This window comes from Zootoca vivipara, chromosome 5 (assembly GCF_965207765.1).
Source record: "Zootoca vivipara chromosome 5, rZooViv2.hap1.1, whole genome shotgun sequence".
In the NCBI taxonomy this organism is placed as follows: domain Eukaryota; kingdom Metazoa; phylum Chordata; class Lepidosauria; order Squamata; family Lacertidae; genus Zootoca; species Zootoca vivipara.
Window position 1 is genome coordinate 84594365 of NC_142588.1, and position 15070 is coordinate 84609434.

The 15070-nt window shown below is 50.3% G+C and overlaps 1 protein-coding gene across 2 annotated transcripts in view; it reads left to right on the top strand.

Annotated features, from left to right (window-relative positions):
• NAALADL2 (N-acetylated alpha-linked acidic dipeptidase like 2) overlaps positions 1 to 15070 on the top strand; it is a 784863-nt gene that overhangs the window by 162069 nt on the left and 607724 nt on the right. Inside the window, exons 1-2 of one of the 2 annotated variants that reach the window (XM_035134127.3) lie at positions 6397 to 6468; positions 14527 to 14607. The gene's annotated coding sequence lies outside the window, so the exon portion shown is untranslated. Of the gene's footprint in view, positions 1 to 6396; positions 6469 to 14526; positions 14608 to 15070 lie in introns of those variants that run through there. The other variant, XM_035134128.3, reaches the window with a different exon arrangement.

The following is a 15070-nucleotide window of genomic DNA, read 5'->3' on the forward strand; positions in this document are numbered from 1 at the left end:
ATGATCACTAAATATTTCAGTTGTCAAATATGATTCATAATGAATATGTGCGGGAAAGGGTGCCAAATTTCTAATAATGAGAAACATTCACACAGTCACTCCAAATTTTGAGTAAGTTCAATTCAAGGCTCAGCCGTCTGGACCTGGGGAAATGGGCAAGTGAGCCACACTATTGGCCACTCACAATTGGCCTCAGGGGTGAAGAACACCAGGCCTGGGGCCCAAATGCACCTCTAGATCATTCTTGGGACTCTCTCCAGGGTGCACACCCCCTAAAGCCACTACCGCCACCCCTTGGTGGTCCTATTTTGCACCACCCTTGGGTTTTTTTTTGCCCTGCTGGGATGGATTCTTGAACTCTCACAATACATCTTTCTAGTCAGGAAGGAAGGCAAATAGGTTTGTGTGTTGCTGTAGAAACTAACCTACTGTACAAAGGTAAATTTTACGGTTGTTGATCCACCCACTTTTTGTCTCTGGCTCCTCCTATCGCTGACATATTGCCCACAAGGAAGCACAGCTGCGCCATAGCCCGGGGCATCTCACTTTACCCTGCAGCATAACGTAAGCAGGGAAGCCGGTTTTAGCATTCTGGCACAGCTTCCCACCCCCCTCTCCTCTCCGTCAAATCCAATCCAAATGTTTTTCCTTTGCTTATACTCTTGAGCTCTTTATATCTGTCATTCATGGCTGTGCCGATTTCTCTGTTTAGCAGCAACATGCTGTGGGCCTTCCTTGGGTCAATAAGAAAGCCTCTGATCTTTGAAGTGCCACTGAGCGTAAGATCTGAATGCAGCAACCAGCACAGCAGAAGCTGGCAGGTCTGGGGAGACCCTGTTATAGGTGTGTGTGTGTGTGTGTGTGTGAGAGAGAGAGAGAGAGAGAGAGAGAGAGAGAGAGAGAGAGAGAGAGAGAGAGAGAGAGAGAGACTTATGCACACTTCCATGTGCATAAGGGTCATTGGTTCCAGGAACAATCCATAAACTCAGAGGCATAGCCACACTCTGGTACTGCTGGCAGTGATTTGAAACATTAACTCAAGCAGAGAAAGCAACATCTCATTGCCTTGCTATAGTTTATAGGTAAAGGACCCCTGGACGGTTAAGTCCAGTCAAAGGCAACTATGGGGTTGCGGTGCTCATCTCGCTTTCAGGCCGAGGGAGCTGGCGTTTGTCCACAGACAGTTTTCCGGGTCATGTGGCCAGCAGGACTAAACCGCTTCTGGCACAACGGAACACTGTGATGGAAGCCGGAGTGCAAGGAAACACCATTTACCTTCCTGCCGCAGTGGTAACTATTTATCTACTTGCACTGGAGTGCTTTCGAACTGCTGGGTTGGCAGGAGCTGGGACAGAGCAACGGGAGCTCACCCTGTCGTGCGGATTCAAACTTCCAACCTTCTGATCGACAAGCCCAAGAGGCTCAGTGGTTTAGACCATTCCAGAAGGTGCAGGGAGATTAGGAGAGGCTGTTCTGTGTGATGGCCCCACAAGGCTAGAGAGGGCTGCAGGCCATAGGAGCTGATCAGTCCCCACAATGCAGGGAATCAGTACTTCCACGTGATGCTTTTTCAACCCGAGGGGTGCATTTGCCCATGGAGAACCTTCCAAAGGCCACACAATGGTGGGCACATCTAAAGACAAAGATGTGCAGAGAGATTCTGCATTCCAGCCTCACAAAAGTCAGAGGAGGATGTATATGTTTGTGTGTTTAAGGATATATTCCAGCCACTCAAAAGCAGAGACTCCAAGTCAAAATGTGGCAGCAGGTGCCCTTACTTGTAAATAAATATGCCTGGAAAAGAGGAGACTGAGAGGAGATACGATAGCTGTCGTATGGAAGATGGAGCAAGCTTGTTTTTTCCTGCCCCGGAGGGTAGGACTTGAACCAATGGCTTCAATTTATAAAAAAGGAGATTCTGACTAAACATATGGAGAAACTTTCTGGCAGTAAGAGCTGTTTGATAGTGGAACAGTCTCCCTCGGAAGGTTTTGTCCCTCCTTCCTTGGAGGTTTTTAAGCAGAGGTTGGATGGCCATCTGTCCTGGATGCTTTTGCTGAGATGCCTACATTGCAGGGGGGTTGGACTAGAAAGATGACCCTTGGGGTCCCTTCCAACGATTCTATGATTCTATATTTTTCAAAGCAGATTAAAGGTACAGACTCAACAGCTCAGGGGCAATTACATGGTGGAGAGTTGACGTGGATGAACCCAGCCTAGGAGCAAGGCCAAAGTTCACAAGGCTAGCATTGGTAACAAGGAATTCAAGATTGTCCAGTAGCAGTAGAGCTGTCCCAACCGGTTTCCACGCCCACCCGCCAAGCTTTTAACCAGATGTGGGGAACGTTCACCTACTCACTTGAATTTCTATTGCTGTGTGTGAATTGACATAACTCCCCTTCTGAATTTGACCATAACTATGTTCCTCCACCCATTTATCCTCATAGCAAGGCCACTGACCCATCCATTTTATGAGTACAGTGGTACCTCGGGTTTAGAACTTAATTTGTTCTGGAGGTCTGTTCTTAACCTAAAACTGTTCTTAACCTAAGGTACCACTTTAGCTAATGAGGCCTCTTGCTGCCGCCGCGCCACTGCCGCACGATTTCTGTTCCCATCCTGAACAAAGCTAGAACTTCAAAAATACAGGTGTTTTTTTTTTTTAAAGTGATTTGGTTTCAAAAAAGAGGATTCCAAGTGAACCTTCCTGGTTCTTGCTAATGTTGTTTGCTTTGCTTTGCATTGCTTCATTTCCCCCACCCCCCTTTTTGTTTTAATGTTTAAGCTGCCAGTTCCCAAAGAGCCTCATTAAGGGGTTGGAGCCTTGGAAGAACAAATTAATTCAGAAAGGTGATATTCTAGTTTTGGTGTCTGTCTTTGAGAGCGTGATGGCATGGCAGCAGTAACAGGAGAGCAGGAGAGGGAGGGAGAGAGGAGGCAGGGAAAAGACCCTTCATACAAACCTCCAGAGATGCACAAAGAGAGGGCAGAGGCATGCATTCATCAGCGAGAAGCCAAAGCCTAATTAGCAGCCACGAAATTGGCAAAGATGAAGTGAATAATCTGCCAGGGAAGTACAGTAAAAGTCCATTCTGTAAACATATGCTGGCGATTCTCAACGTAGGTGGCAATCTACATTAGGACAGCGAAGTGGGGAGTTCTTCTTGGAAATTCCCATTCATTTGTTGATTGAAACAATAAGTAGAAAGAACATTAACTTATCACCATACAAGCAGCGCCGTCTTAGGTGCCCCCGGTGTCGTGGTGCGCCGGATCCCTCCGGAGCCCTCCCGCCCCGTTTTGGCACCCTCCCACCCCGTTTCCCAGCGCGGTGGGAGGGTGAGCACTGCGCGGGTGCAACAGGCGCAGCTGCGCGACAGGCGGGCGGGCAGGCGCAGCTGCGCGGCAGACCGGTCGGCCAGCGGGTGGGCGCAGCTCGCGGCGCCCTCCTGGCGGGCCACCGCCATTGTCCATTCTTTGCTTGATTCCCAGTGTATGGAGTCATTGTGGAAAGTCTGATTTCCCTTAGGGTTTCCTAAGTATACAACTTGGATCAAAATGTACACTTACACCAAACAAAATAATCTACTAAAACTGCAGGAAGCTGTATCAAAAGCTGCATATTTATCTATATATAAATGTAAAAGGGGCATGTGGGTGTCCACTTTTCTCCGAAACCGCTTGACCGATTGCGTTCAAATTTTGACACAACGTCCAAAGCGAATATGAGAGTGACCATATACAGGTTGCGTAGACAGATGTCACACCTGGGCCACGTAAAAAAACCCAAACCCCGTGTCCCAGAACTCACAAATCACCCTCAGGTGCATGCTGGGAGCACAGGAGATGTTGCAAAACAGCGCCCTCTGGTGACGGCTACACTGGTACTGCAGCTAGGAAAGCTTTCCTCTCGACAACATCTCGCCTCCCGAGGGCAGGGCCAAATCATGCCATCACCCCCAGACATGCTATAACCGCCAAAAAGGCCAATACCATCAAAGGAGAGAGCTCAAACCCCACCGCCACCCCACCCACCCCACGAGCCAACCCCCCCGTTTCCGCCGCCACTAAAACAATGGCCGCCACTGCCGCAGCCCGCAGCCAAAAGTCAGGCCGCGGCTGACATACAGGCTGGGGTGCGCCGACACCAGCAACAGGGGAGTCACAGGGATGACGCGGGGGGGCACGGAGGGGAGTAGGGGGAAGTCATAGGTATGAACCGAAGGGTGGGGGGAGGAGTGGGTTGCTGTTGCTTTTTAAAAGAAATAGGCAATAGAAAGGGAGCCAGACAAATAAAAAATGTAAATGGATTTTTCTTTCTAATGTTGGCAGATAAATCTTTGGCCTTATTGGGGTGGTGGGTGGGTGACAAAGTACAACAGCATAGTCTCTGCATACCTGAACACCTGCGAAACCCACACAAATACACCAAAGTGCCAAGATTTTTATCTTTTCAGCAGCAGGTGAAGACCTCAGGCTTTGCCCACGCTTTTCAGCTTTTCTTAGTTTGTGTTCCTATCCTCCCGCCTCTTGCATTTTTAGAAGTACGTGGGGTTTTGATGTTTAACGCAGGTATAAATAGTAGGAAGAGAAGGAAAGGCAGGCAGGCAGGCACATTTTGAGGCCCGATCTGTGTGTATAACTAGCAATCTCCATGTAATTTGAAGAAAATGATCTTAAATCATAGACAAGTTTGAGTAAGTTATTGATATTGCCAGAGAAAGAGAAGTGGGGAAGAGGCTGTGATTTGCCGACATGTTCCCACTTGGTGGGCTCTTTTTTTTGCAAGATGTTTTCTATTTGTCTGAATCCCACTGTTGGGGAATCAAACATGGTGCTTGATTCCTTTTGGTTTTCATTCATTTTGGAAAGCACAGAGTCCAATAGATGAATCTCCTGGTGGTGGTGGCTGATTTTTTGTATGTGTGTGTCTGTTCAAGTCCCACAATATGAAGAGATCTTGGTTTGCAAACCTTAAGGAGCAATAGCAGAGTTGGGGGTGGGAATCGAGAGTGGACAGAGAAAAATGGTCCCAAGCAAGATACATATTAATGAAAAATATTTGTCCTCCTGCAAGCAGGAGTATTGGGATGCAAATGAGACAGCTGCATTCTTTAATTGCAGCTGGATTAATAAAATGTAATTTTTACAACCCATTTGCAACAGACCGCTGGGGAATACATTTTATTACCACTCTGGGTGTCTTCTAGTTAATAAATTCGTGTCTTCTGAGCATAAGCGTTTGGCTTCAAATCCCAGATACAAGTTTATTAAAATTGTAATAGTTCTTGGAGACTATAAAATGAAATGAAGTGCACAAAATGTACATTTCCAGCACATGGCTCTCAAGCCATTTTTTACATGACTAATTCCCGCATTTCTGGCCTTGGCAGTGTGGCGTGGTTGAATTTAAATAATAAATATTTAACCAGCCACAGATATTGGTCTACGTGCATTTCAAACGTGGGCTGTTTTAGCCCCCTTTGCAATCTTATTTAAGGTTTACATTTCATAGAATCAGAGAATTGTAGAGTTGGAAGAAATTTGAGGGTTATCTAGTCCAAACCCCTGCAATGCAGGAATCTTAGGATGTGGTGGTTCTCTGGTTCAGCCAGCATAAATCCCCAAGCCCTGACTCAACCAGAGATATGCTGCCCCAAATCCTTCATCCTGGCTTAGCTGAAACGCAGGGGGCTGAGTTGTGCCCTGGAAAAGGAGTGTTCTAGGGGAGTCGTTGAGCCAGGACCAGAGGACGGAAACTTAAGTTGGTTGGATACTGTGTGCATTAAGTTTGGTTATGCTGGTATAAGTTAAGCTGGCAATGTTTGGGAAGCAGAAGCAGCTTCATCTTCACTCAGTAGAACAACGTTGGCAAAGTGTTTCCTAAGTTTTATTGACAGAAGTCTGATAGAGCATCATGTTGAACACATGGAAATGTTCACTGCCTTCTGCCCTGGTAGATTTCTGCAGTGCATATGCTTTCTTCCGCACATGCACAGTATCTGTCATAAAGATGAGCCTTTACCTAATAATGGATATGTTCTTGTTCGATATTTGCAGAGCTTTAGACTTTAAAGTACATCTTGGTGTACAAACCTAATTAGTGCTTTCCTACTGACAGAGGAAGAAGATAGCTATAGTTTGCTAATTTCTTCAAGATGAGCCAGTCAATAGTTTCTTCATATTGATTGACACACATCTCCTCTAACCTTTACTCAGGAGCTCACTTCAATTAATTATAGCAACTTGGTGTTATTTTGTCCTTTGCGAAATTCTTGCCAATGATTCTTTTGCATTCAACCCTTGATCCTGATGTTTACTGGTATTCAGGCAATACTGGTATTCATTTCCTGGTATTTGAACAGAAACTGTTCATAGTCCAGTTCCCGGCATTGCCTGCTGGTCTGGGGAAAACTCCTGTCTGAAACTCTGAAACCCTGTGAATCAGTGTGGGCAGTACTAAGCTAGGTAGGTGGATCAATGGTCTGGCTTTGTAGAAGATATCTTCTTGTAGTGGTCTTTTGTGTTCCAACCAAATGGAAATTGGACAGTGTCGGTATGTGCAGGAGAATTTAATACCCCACTTAGAAGGTACTACTATGTTTTGATGTGAGGAGAAGGTGGGTGGACTTGCCTCCTGTGACTAGGTAGTTCTTTTGTTTATGAGATTCAGAGGCACTACAAATAGAAGTGAGTGAGATGATTAAAGATTTTATTCTAAACAGCAAGCATTACATACATTGCCAAGCAAGCATTGCAGTCTGCCACTTGGAAGCCCTCAAGAAGCGACCCCCCCCCAGGTAGCCTTAGTTTGCATAGCCCTGCGATCGATCAGTCTGTGCACGAGCTTCTCAAAAACTATGCCCAACACCATCCGATTTATAGATAGCTAACCTGTTTGGTTTGTGTCACAGTGGCCGGAGTGGACTACTTCAGAGTAACGACGCTACGCAGCTCTGCATTTTATTCTTTTATTGGTGCTGCGTATTTACAGTGCTCAAGTCATTGCTATTTACACGGAGCGATGTTGTCAGTCGGTTTCAGAACCTCCTAATGGCTTTTGGCGCGTCTTTCTCCAACACAAAAGCTTTGGCAGACCCATCCTCTTGCCCCTCCTCTTCCTGCGTAATTCTGGAGTTGGGGGGATGGGTCTTCCCCCCTTACTTGCCCCTTCCTGTCCCACCTGGGACCCTGGCTCCTCTACCTTGCCTGAGCCTCGGACACGACTTCCTGCTTCCCCACTGGAATCGGAACTCTCCCTGCTTTCCCCTTTGCTCGGGGACGGGCTTGAACTCAGGAGGGGAGGGACTTCGCGATATCCCCTGTCCCTCACATCCACCCCCCTCCCAAGCTCTCCTTCACCCCTCCCCAGGCCCCCCCCATGTGTCGGTGACGACTGGAAGCCTAAAAACTCGGTGCTCTCCGAGCCCGTTGGTGTGAACACCTCCCCCCAGTCCTGCGAGCCCCCCCCTTCCGCCTGGGAGGACGGGAATCCCAAAAAGTCCGTGGCGTCAGAGCTGGTGGGGGTAAAAATGTTTTGCCAATCTGCTCCTTCCTCTGACTGGGTGGATCTTGGCGACACCCATACCTCATCCTCTGGTTCCTCAAACTCCGCTTCCCAGCGCCATGGTGAGCTGTTCTCCCGTGCCTCCTCCTCCTCCCCCTCCCTTTCCATGTGCCAGGGCTTGGGTCTGTGGGGAAAGAGGGCGTGAAATTCTTCCACCAAGAATTCCTCCTGTATCTGAGTGGCGGGAACCCATTCATTCTGGGACGGTGGAGCATCCTCCCATGCCATGAGGTACTCCAGGCCCCCCACCCCCCACCTTGAATCCAGGATGGCCGTGGCCTCATTGAGTTGCTCCCTGCTTTCCCTCTCCCCCCCTCCCTCGGGGGTTTGTTCGCTGTCTCTGAGCCTGCTGCTTTCCCTGTACGGCGACAGCAGCGATCTATGAAACACTGGATGCACCCTCATGTCCTCTGGCAGTGCCAGCCTGTATGCCACCGGGTTGACCTGTTGCGTGACCGTGAAGGGGCCCAGCCATTTGGGTGCCAGCTTTTTGCACCTCCCTCTGGTGGGAAGGCCCTCCGAGGACAACCACACCTTGTCCCCCACCCTGATGACCTCCCCTTGTCGCCTGTGGCGATCTGCCCCCTTTTTGTACGCTTCCTTGGCCCTCTCCAAGTGTTCTCTGAGCTGCTGGTGCACCGTCTCCAGTTCCTCTGCCCAATCCTCAGCCTGTGGGCCCTCCTCCTCCTCCTCCCTCTCCCTCTCTGGGAAAGATCTGAGGTCGCGCCCGTAATTGGCCTTAAAGGGCGACACCCCTGTGGAGACGTGCACTGCATTGTTGTAGGCAAATTCTGCTAGTGGCAAGCGATCCACCCAGTCCGTTTGCCGCTGGCTGACGTAGCATCTCAGGTACTGCTGCAGAATGGCGTTGACCCTCTCCGCTTGTCCGTTGGTCTGCGGGTGTCTAGCCGTCGACAAGCTGACCTCCACCTGCAGGAGGTTCATGAGCCGCCGCCAGAACCTGGAAACAAATTGGCGGCCACGATCCGAAATAACCCTTAAAGGTAATCCATGCAGTCTGAAAATGTGATCAACAAACAGTTTGGCTGTCTCTTCTGCCGAGACTGCCCTGGCACACGGTATAAAGTGACACATTTTGGACATGAGGTCCACCACCACCAACACTGCAGTCTTACCCCTGGACGAAGGCAGATCTGTGATGAAGTCCATGGACACCACTTCCCACGGCCTGTGTGGTGTGGCTAAGGGCTCCAGCAACCCTGGTGGCGCTGCTCTGACCACCTTCGCCCGCTGGCAGGTGGTACAGCCCCTTACATAGTCTCGAACATCTTCCCTCACCCCTGGCCACCAGAAGTGTCTCATGACTAGGTGAGTGGTCTTGTCCCTTCCAAAATGCCCCGCTGTAGGGTTGTCGTGCATCTGCTTGAGGACCGTACGTCGAAGCTGGGTGGTGGGTAGGTACAGCGCACCCTTGTAGAAAAGCAGCCCTCTGCGTTCTGCAAAGTCTTTTGCCTGCTCCCTCCCCCCTCTCAGTTCTCTGAAGATGCGGTTGGCAAATTCATCCGCTGCCGTCAGTGCTGTGCGTTCTGCCTCGCTCACCACTGCTGCTCCGCAGGACCATGCCGACGGGGGGAAAATGTGCCTTGGGGCTGGTGGCGCCTCCTCCTCCATGTACTCTGGCTTGCGGGAGAGGGCATCCGCCCTGACATTCTGCTCTCCTGGGATGTAGTGTATGGAGAAGTTGAAGTTCGAGAAGAACTCCGCCCACCGTATCTGCCGCTGGTTGAGCACCCTGGCAGTTCTCCAGAACTCCAGGTTCTTGTGGTCTGTGCACACCTGGATGGGGTGCTTGGCGCCCACCAGGAAGTGTCTCCAGTGCTGGAACGCCGCGTGGATCGCAAGAAGTTCCCGATCAAAAACTGTGTAGTTTCGCTCGGGCTGGGTCAACTTCCTGGAGAAGAAGGCACAGGGTCTCCACTCTCTGTTGGCGTCCAGTTGCAACAAAATGGCGCCCACAGCCTTATCAGAAGCATCTGTTTCAATGCGTAGGGGCGCGTCCTGAACCACGTGGAACAGGTTCTGGTCTGAGGCGAACACCCTCTTGAGGCTTTCGAACGCTGCTTGCGCCTCTGGTGTCCACCTGAACTTCTGCTTGCCTCTCAGGCAGTCAGTGATGGGAGCCGTAACTCGAGAGAAGTTCTTGATGAACTTCCTGTAGAAGTTGGCAAAGCCTAGTAGGCGTTGGGCATCTTTGCGCGTCCTGGGGCTGTGCCAGTCCAGGATGGTCTGCACCTTGTCCTTGTCCATTGCCAGCCCCTTGTCTGACAGCTTGTAGCCCAGGAAGTCCACCTCCTTGGTGTGAAACTTGCACTTCTCCAGCTTCACATACAGGTGGTTCTCCTTCAGGCGCTGTAACACCTCCCTGACGTCCTTCACGTGCTGCACTGGGTCGTTGGAGTAAATAAGGATGTCATCCAGAAAGACCAAGCATTTCCTGAAGAGTAGGGACCCCAGGACGTGGTGCATGAAGGCCTGGAAGCATGCTGAGCCCCCTTGCAACCCGAAGGGCATCACCAGATATTCAAAAGAGCCCAGAGGCGTGAACATCGTGGTTTTCCACTCATCGCCTTCCCGGATCCTGATCAAGTTGTACGCCCCCCTCAGGTCTAGCTTGGTGAAAATCTTGCCTCTGCGTGCCGCTGTCAGGAGATCATCCACTCTGGGCATGGGGAAAGCCACTGGCTCTGTCACCGAATTCAGCCGTCTAAAATCCACCACAAGACGGCGCTGTTGCGTGTCTTTCTTGTCCACCCAGAAGACCGGGCTGCCCCCTGCTGCCTTGCTTTCTCTGATGAACCCCCGCTTGAGGTTCTTGTCGATAAAAGCGCGCAGATCCTCCAGTTCCTGGTCTGACATGGCGTACAGCTTGGCTGGGGGTATAGTTGCCCCAGGCACCAGGTTGATCTGGCAGTCAAAAGGCCTGTGTGGGGGCAGGTGGTCGGACTCCGCTTCACTGAAGACCTCCTGCAGGTCCCAGTATGGTTTGGGTATCGCCTCACCCCCTTTGACGTGCATGGTGGCCACCGTGGCTATCGGAGGCCCCTCCCCTGGTTGGTGCTGCATGCAATGTTCCAGGCAAAAGTCCGATCCAAAAGTGATGCATCTCTGATGCCAACTTATGGAGGGGTCGTGGCGCGCCAGCCAGCTCATGCCCAAAACGATTGGGGGGTCTGAGATGGTGGTGACGTTGAATGCCAGTGTCTCTGAGTGCCTTCCAACCGTCATTCTCATGGGGGGGGTTTGATGAGTGATGGCCCCTCCCAGCAGCTCTCTGCCGTCAATGGTTGCCACGTGCAGAGGAAAATCCAGCTGCAGAAGCTGGATCTGGTGCTCTTCTGCAAAGTTTCTCGAGAAGAAGTTGGCTGAGGCACCACTGTCAATTAGGGCGAGGACCGTCAATGGATAGCCATTTGGGAGCGTGAGCGTCACTTCTAGAACCACTCCTGCTCTGGGAGGGGTGGGCTGGCTCTGCTCCTCTCTGTGCGGGTGGGTGGGCTGGGGCTGTTGTCTGCTGACTGTGCCTGGCTGCCGCCCCTTGTCTCCTGCAGCCAGGCTTTCCCGTTTCCCTGCTGTGGTGCTGCGTCAGTGGGGGAGGGCACAACCGTTCCCGCCTTTCCTTGCCACTCCCTGCGATGTGGGCAGTCTCTGACGAGATGCTGGGGGGAGTTGCAGAGAAAGCAATTCCCACCCCTTCCCTCCTTGCGTCTTGGCGCCGCTGGGGTTTGAAAAGCCCGCGCGCGCGCGCTATCAATCTGCATGGGTTCCTGGTCCTGACTGGCCCCAGGCGTGGCTTGAAAGGGTTGTTGAGGGAGTGGCTTCTCCTGCGACCGTGGGAACCAAGCCCGCTTTGCGCGCGTTGCTTGCTTGTCGCTCCATCTGGATTCCTGCCTCACCCCCACCGCCAGAGCCGCTTTGCTCAGTTGATCCATATTACTGGGCTTTGGACCTCTCGAGAGCTCATCCTTCACCTCCTCATGCAACCCCAAGTAAAACGCCGCTTGCATTGGGGCAGACTCCAGATCCCACCCCAATCTGTGCACCAGCATGGTGAATTTCGCCCAATACGCGCGAACTGTCATATTTCCTTGGCGTAAATTATGAAGTTCCTCCTTAGTCTGGTCCATATGACTATCGGACGAATACATCGTTTTCAAACCTTCTAGAAATAGTTTGACATTCTTCATGCAAGGATTCCTTGTTGCAATTAACGGTCTTAGCCACTCCCTGGCCGCCCCTGTAAGGTGCTCCACAATAAACGCTACTCTGTGCTCATCATCAGGGAACTCATCGTGGTGCAGCTCAAGAGCATACACAATCTCAGTCTCAAAGCCCTGAAACTCCTTCGGGTCTCCATTGAACTTGCTTACTAGGGTCCCGGCTCTCCTTCCTGGCAGCACTTGGACTTGGGGTGCCCCTCCCGCCTCGTTTTTCTCTGCATCCAGCTTGTTTTGGAGGTCTACCGCCACCGCCCTTAAATGCTGCTCTTTTTCCTGGAGCTCTCTCACCTGTTCCGCAAGTTGTAGCCGGTCGTCCTGGACCTTCTTAGTCTCCTCTTTAGCTGCCTTCAATTCTCCCTGCGCCTGCAGCGACAGCTGTTGCAGTTCTAGCTGGGCTTGCTCAGCGATCTGCCGCCACTTCTCCGCCTCTGACACGCTCATCCCGGCAACTCCAAAGTAGCCCAAAAATGATTAGGAGGTTGCTGTCACAGTGGCCGGAGTGGACTACTTCAGAGTAACGACGCTACGCAGCTCTGCATTTTATTCTTTTATTGGTGCTGCGTATTTACAGTGCTCAAGTCATTGCTATTTACACGGAGCGATGTTGTCAGTCGGTTTCAGAACCTCCTAATGGCTTTTGGCGCGTCTTTCTCCAACACAAAAGCTTTGGCAGACCCATCCTCTTGCCCCTCCTCTTCCTGCGTAATTCTGGAGTTGGGGGGATGGGTCTTCCCCCCTTACTTGCCCCTTCCTGTCCCACCTGGGACCCTGGCTCCTCTACCTTGCCTGAGCCTCGGACACGACTTCCTGCTTCCCCACTGGAATCGGAACTCTCCCTGCTTTCCCCTTTGCTCGGGGACGGGCTTGAACTCAGGAGGGGAGGGACTTCGCGATATCCCCTGTCCCTCACAGTTTGCCTGACTGCCTACATGCTACTAGCTACATACAGATAAGCCACCTTTCCCAATGCTTCCCTTTCTTCAAACAATGTCCAACATCAAAAGAAGGTGCCCAGCAATATCACTTCCTTCCAGCTGATTAGAGGCATTAAAGGCTGCTCTTCAGCCATCAAAGAACTTAAAAAGAGACAGAGATGGGGAAGCAAACAGAGGCAGGAAAGCCAGGAAACCATGTTAGAACACTATCTCCTCGAAATACAAATATCTTCTGGATAAATTGCCCATACAGTCTGGAAGGCACTGCTTGACACAACAAGGATGATACAGTGAAGGGCTTCAGGCACCATGCTTGGAGAGGACCTACCAATGCTACGTGTTAGCTTATCATGTCCATTGGCTTGTAAAGGTAAAGAAAGGTAAAGGACCCTTGACAGTTAAGTCCAGCTGCGAACGACTCTGGGGTTGCGGTGCTCATCTCACTTTACAGGCCAAGGGAGACGGCATTTTTCCGCTTCCGCAAACAGTTTTTTGCGTGGCAGTGTGGGTCATGTGGCAAGCATGACTAAGCCACTCCTGGCGTAACCAGCAGTGCACGGAAATTCCGTTTACCTTCCCATCGGAGCGATACCTGTTTATCTACTTGCACTTTGGGGGCATGCTTTCGAACTACTAGGTTGGCAGGAGCTGGGAAAGAGCAATGGGAGCTCACCCCATTGCGGGGATGTGAACTGCCGACCTTCCGATTGGCAAGCCCAAGCAGTCACAGTGGTTTAAACCACAGCACAACCCGCACCCCCCATTGGCTTGTAGGGATTGGCAAATCTGTCAAATTCCAGTTTCTCTTGGTTTCTTACTTTTTCCTCCCTTTGGTCCTTCACAATTTCAATCACTTCGCAATTTTCAGAATTGTAGTGCAAATTTCTCCCAATGCAGTTTTGCCGTATGAATTTGTTATTCATTACTATTTCATTATTGAATTTATACCCCAGCCTTCCTCCCCAAGAAGGAAGTATTTGCACAGCTTCCATTAGTATGTTCATTTTTTTCCATGCATTACAAAATGTGTACAAAACTGCATGACAAAATTCAGAGAGGTGCAAAGGACGGCCATGCTTCATTTCCCATCATGTTTCGGAATGTCTGAATTAGATACATTTACATTTAAATATGAACTAAATTAGGTTTGTGCTGCATCCCTTTTAGGTTTAGTTAGCCATCTCCCATGCATTGCAACTTGCACTGTGCCTTTGTCACCATCAACAATGGCACCTAGCACTAGCCAGTGGCTCAGGAAGCCGCTTGGATGCCTGGGGCGCGAGGGCAGGGTGAACCACCCTTTGGGGCGGGGTGAGGGCGGGGCAAGCCGCCCATAGGGGCAGGGTGCATGGCGGGGCTTCTAGAGTCTGCCTGCCTCCTCCCACTCAGTTGCCATATAGCTCGGAGGGAGGCAGCGGGTGGACTCTGCGCATGCCTAAGCCTCCGCGTCTTTCCCAGGAGAGACACGCTGCAGGCCCTGCGGTGAGTGTCGCCTGGCATTTTGGCAATAGCATGTCCCTGCTGCTGGCAGGTTGATCCTTCTCAGGTTAACTACATATGCAAAAAACAGTTAAAACATTTGCAAATAGAAAAGCACTTTCAAAAAAAAACTTCATGCTTAAAAAAATAACAACGATTGTATGTATAAAAGAATTGCAAATAAATCCATATAGGAGCCCCCACTTAGGGATAAAAAAGTCTCTTTTGAAGGCTTGTTGAAAGAGCCAAGGTCAAATTCCTCAAGAAGTCAGCACAACACTCACTTCCCCTATCATCTCATTCACAGACAATGCTGCTTATCCTTGAGATACTTGGAGGACATGGATTGGCCTGAACTAGTGCTTTGCAGAAGAGGCCTCTAAGTAAGGTAATGGTGGAGCTAAGGCTCATTATATAAGTGGTATGTTGGGGCTCACTCCTACTTGAATCCTGTGCTAAACATGGGCCATGCTTGATGTGGAACACTCTTGCATAATGAGAAACATGGCACCCCCATTAACCTCTTTAGGTAAGATCTTATCTCTTCTCCCAGGCATTTATGTTTATTTGCTTTGCTGGATTTTGATGCAACTTATGTCTATTTAACTCATTTCCATTCAGCTTTATGCGCTTGGGGGGGGGGAATTAAAGGGGGGTGGAAAGGGGCTTGGCATCCAGGAATACAGTGGTACCTCGGTTTACAACCACAATTGGTTCCGGAAGTCTGTACTTAAACTGAAGCGTACGTAACCTGAAGCAAACTTTCCCATTGAAAATAATGGCAAGTAGATTAATCTGTTCCAGACGGGTCCGTGGAATACTCAACCTGAAGCGTACTTAACCCAAAGTAT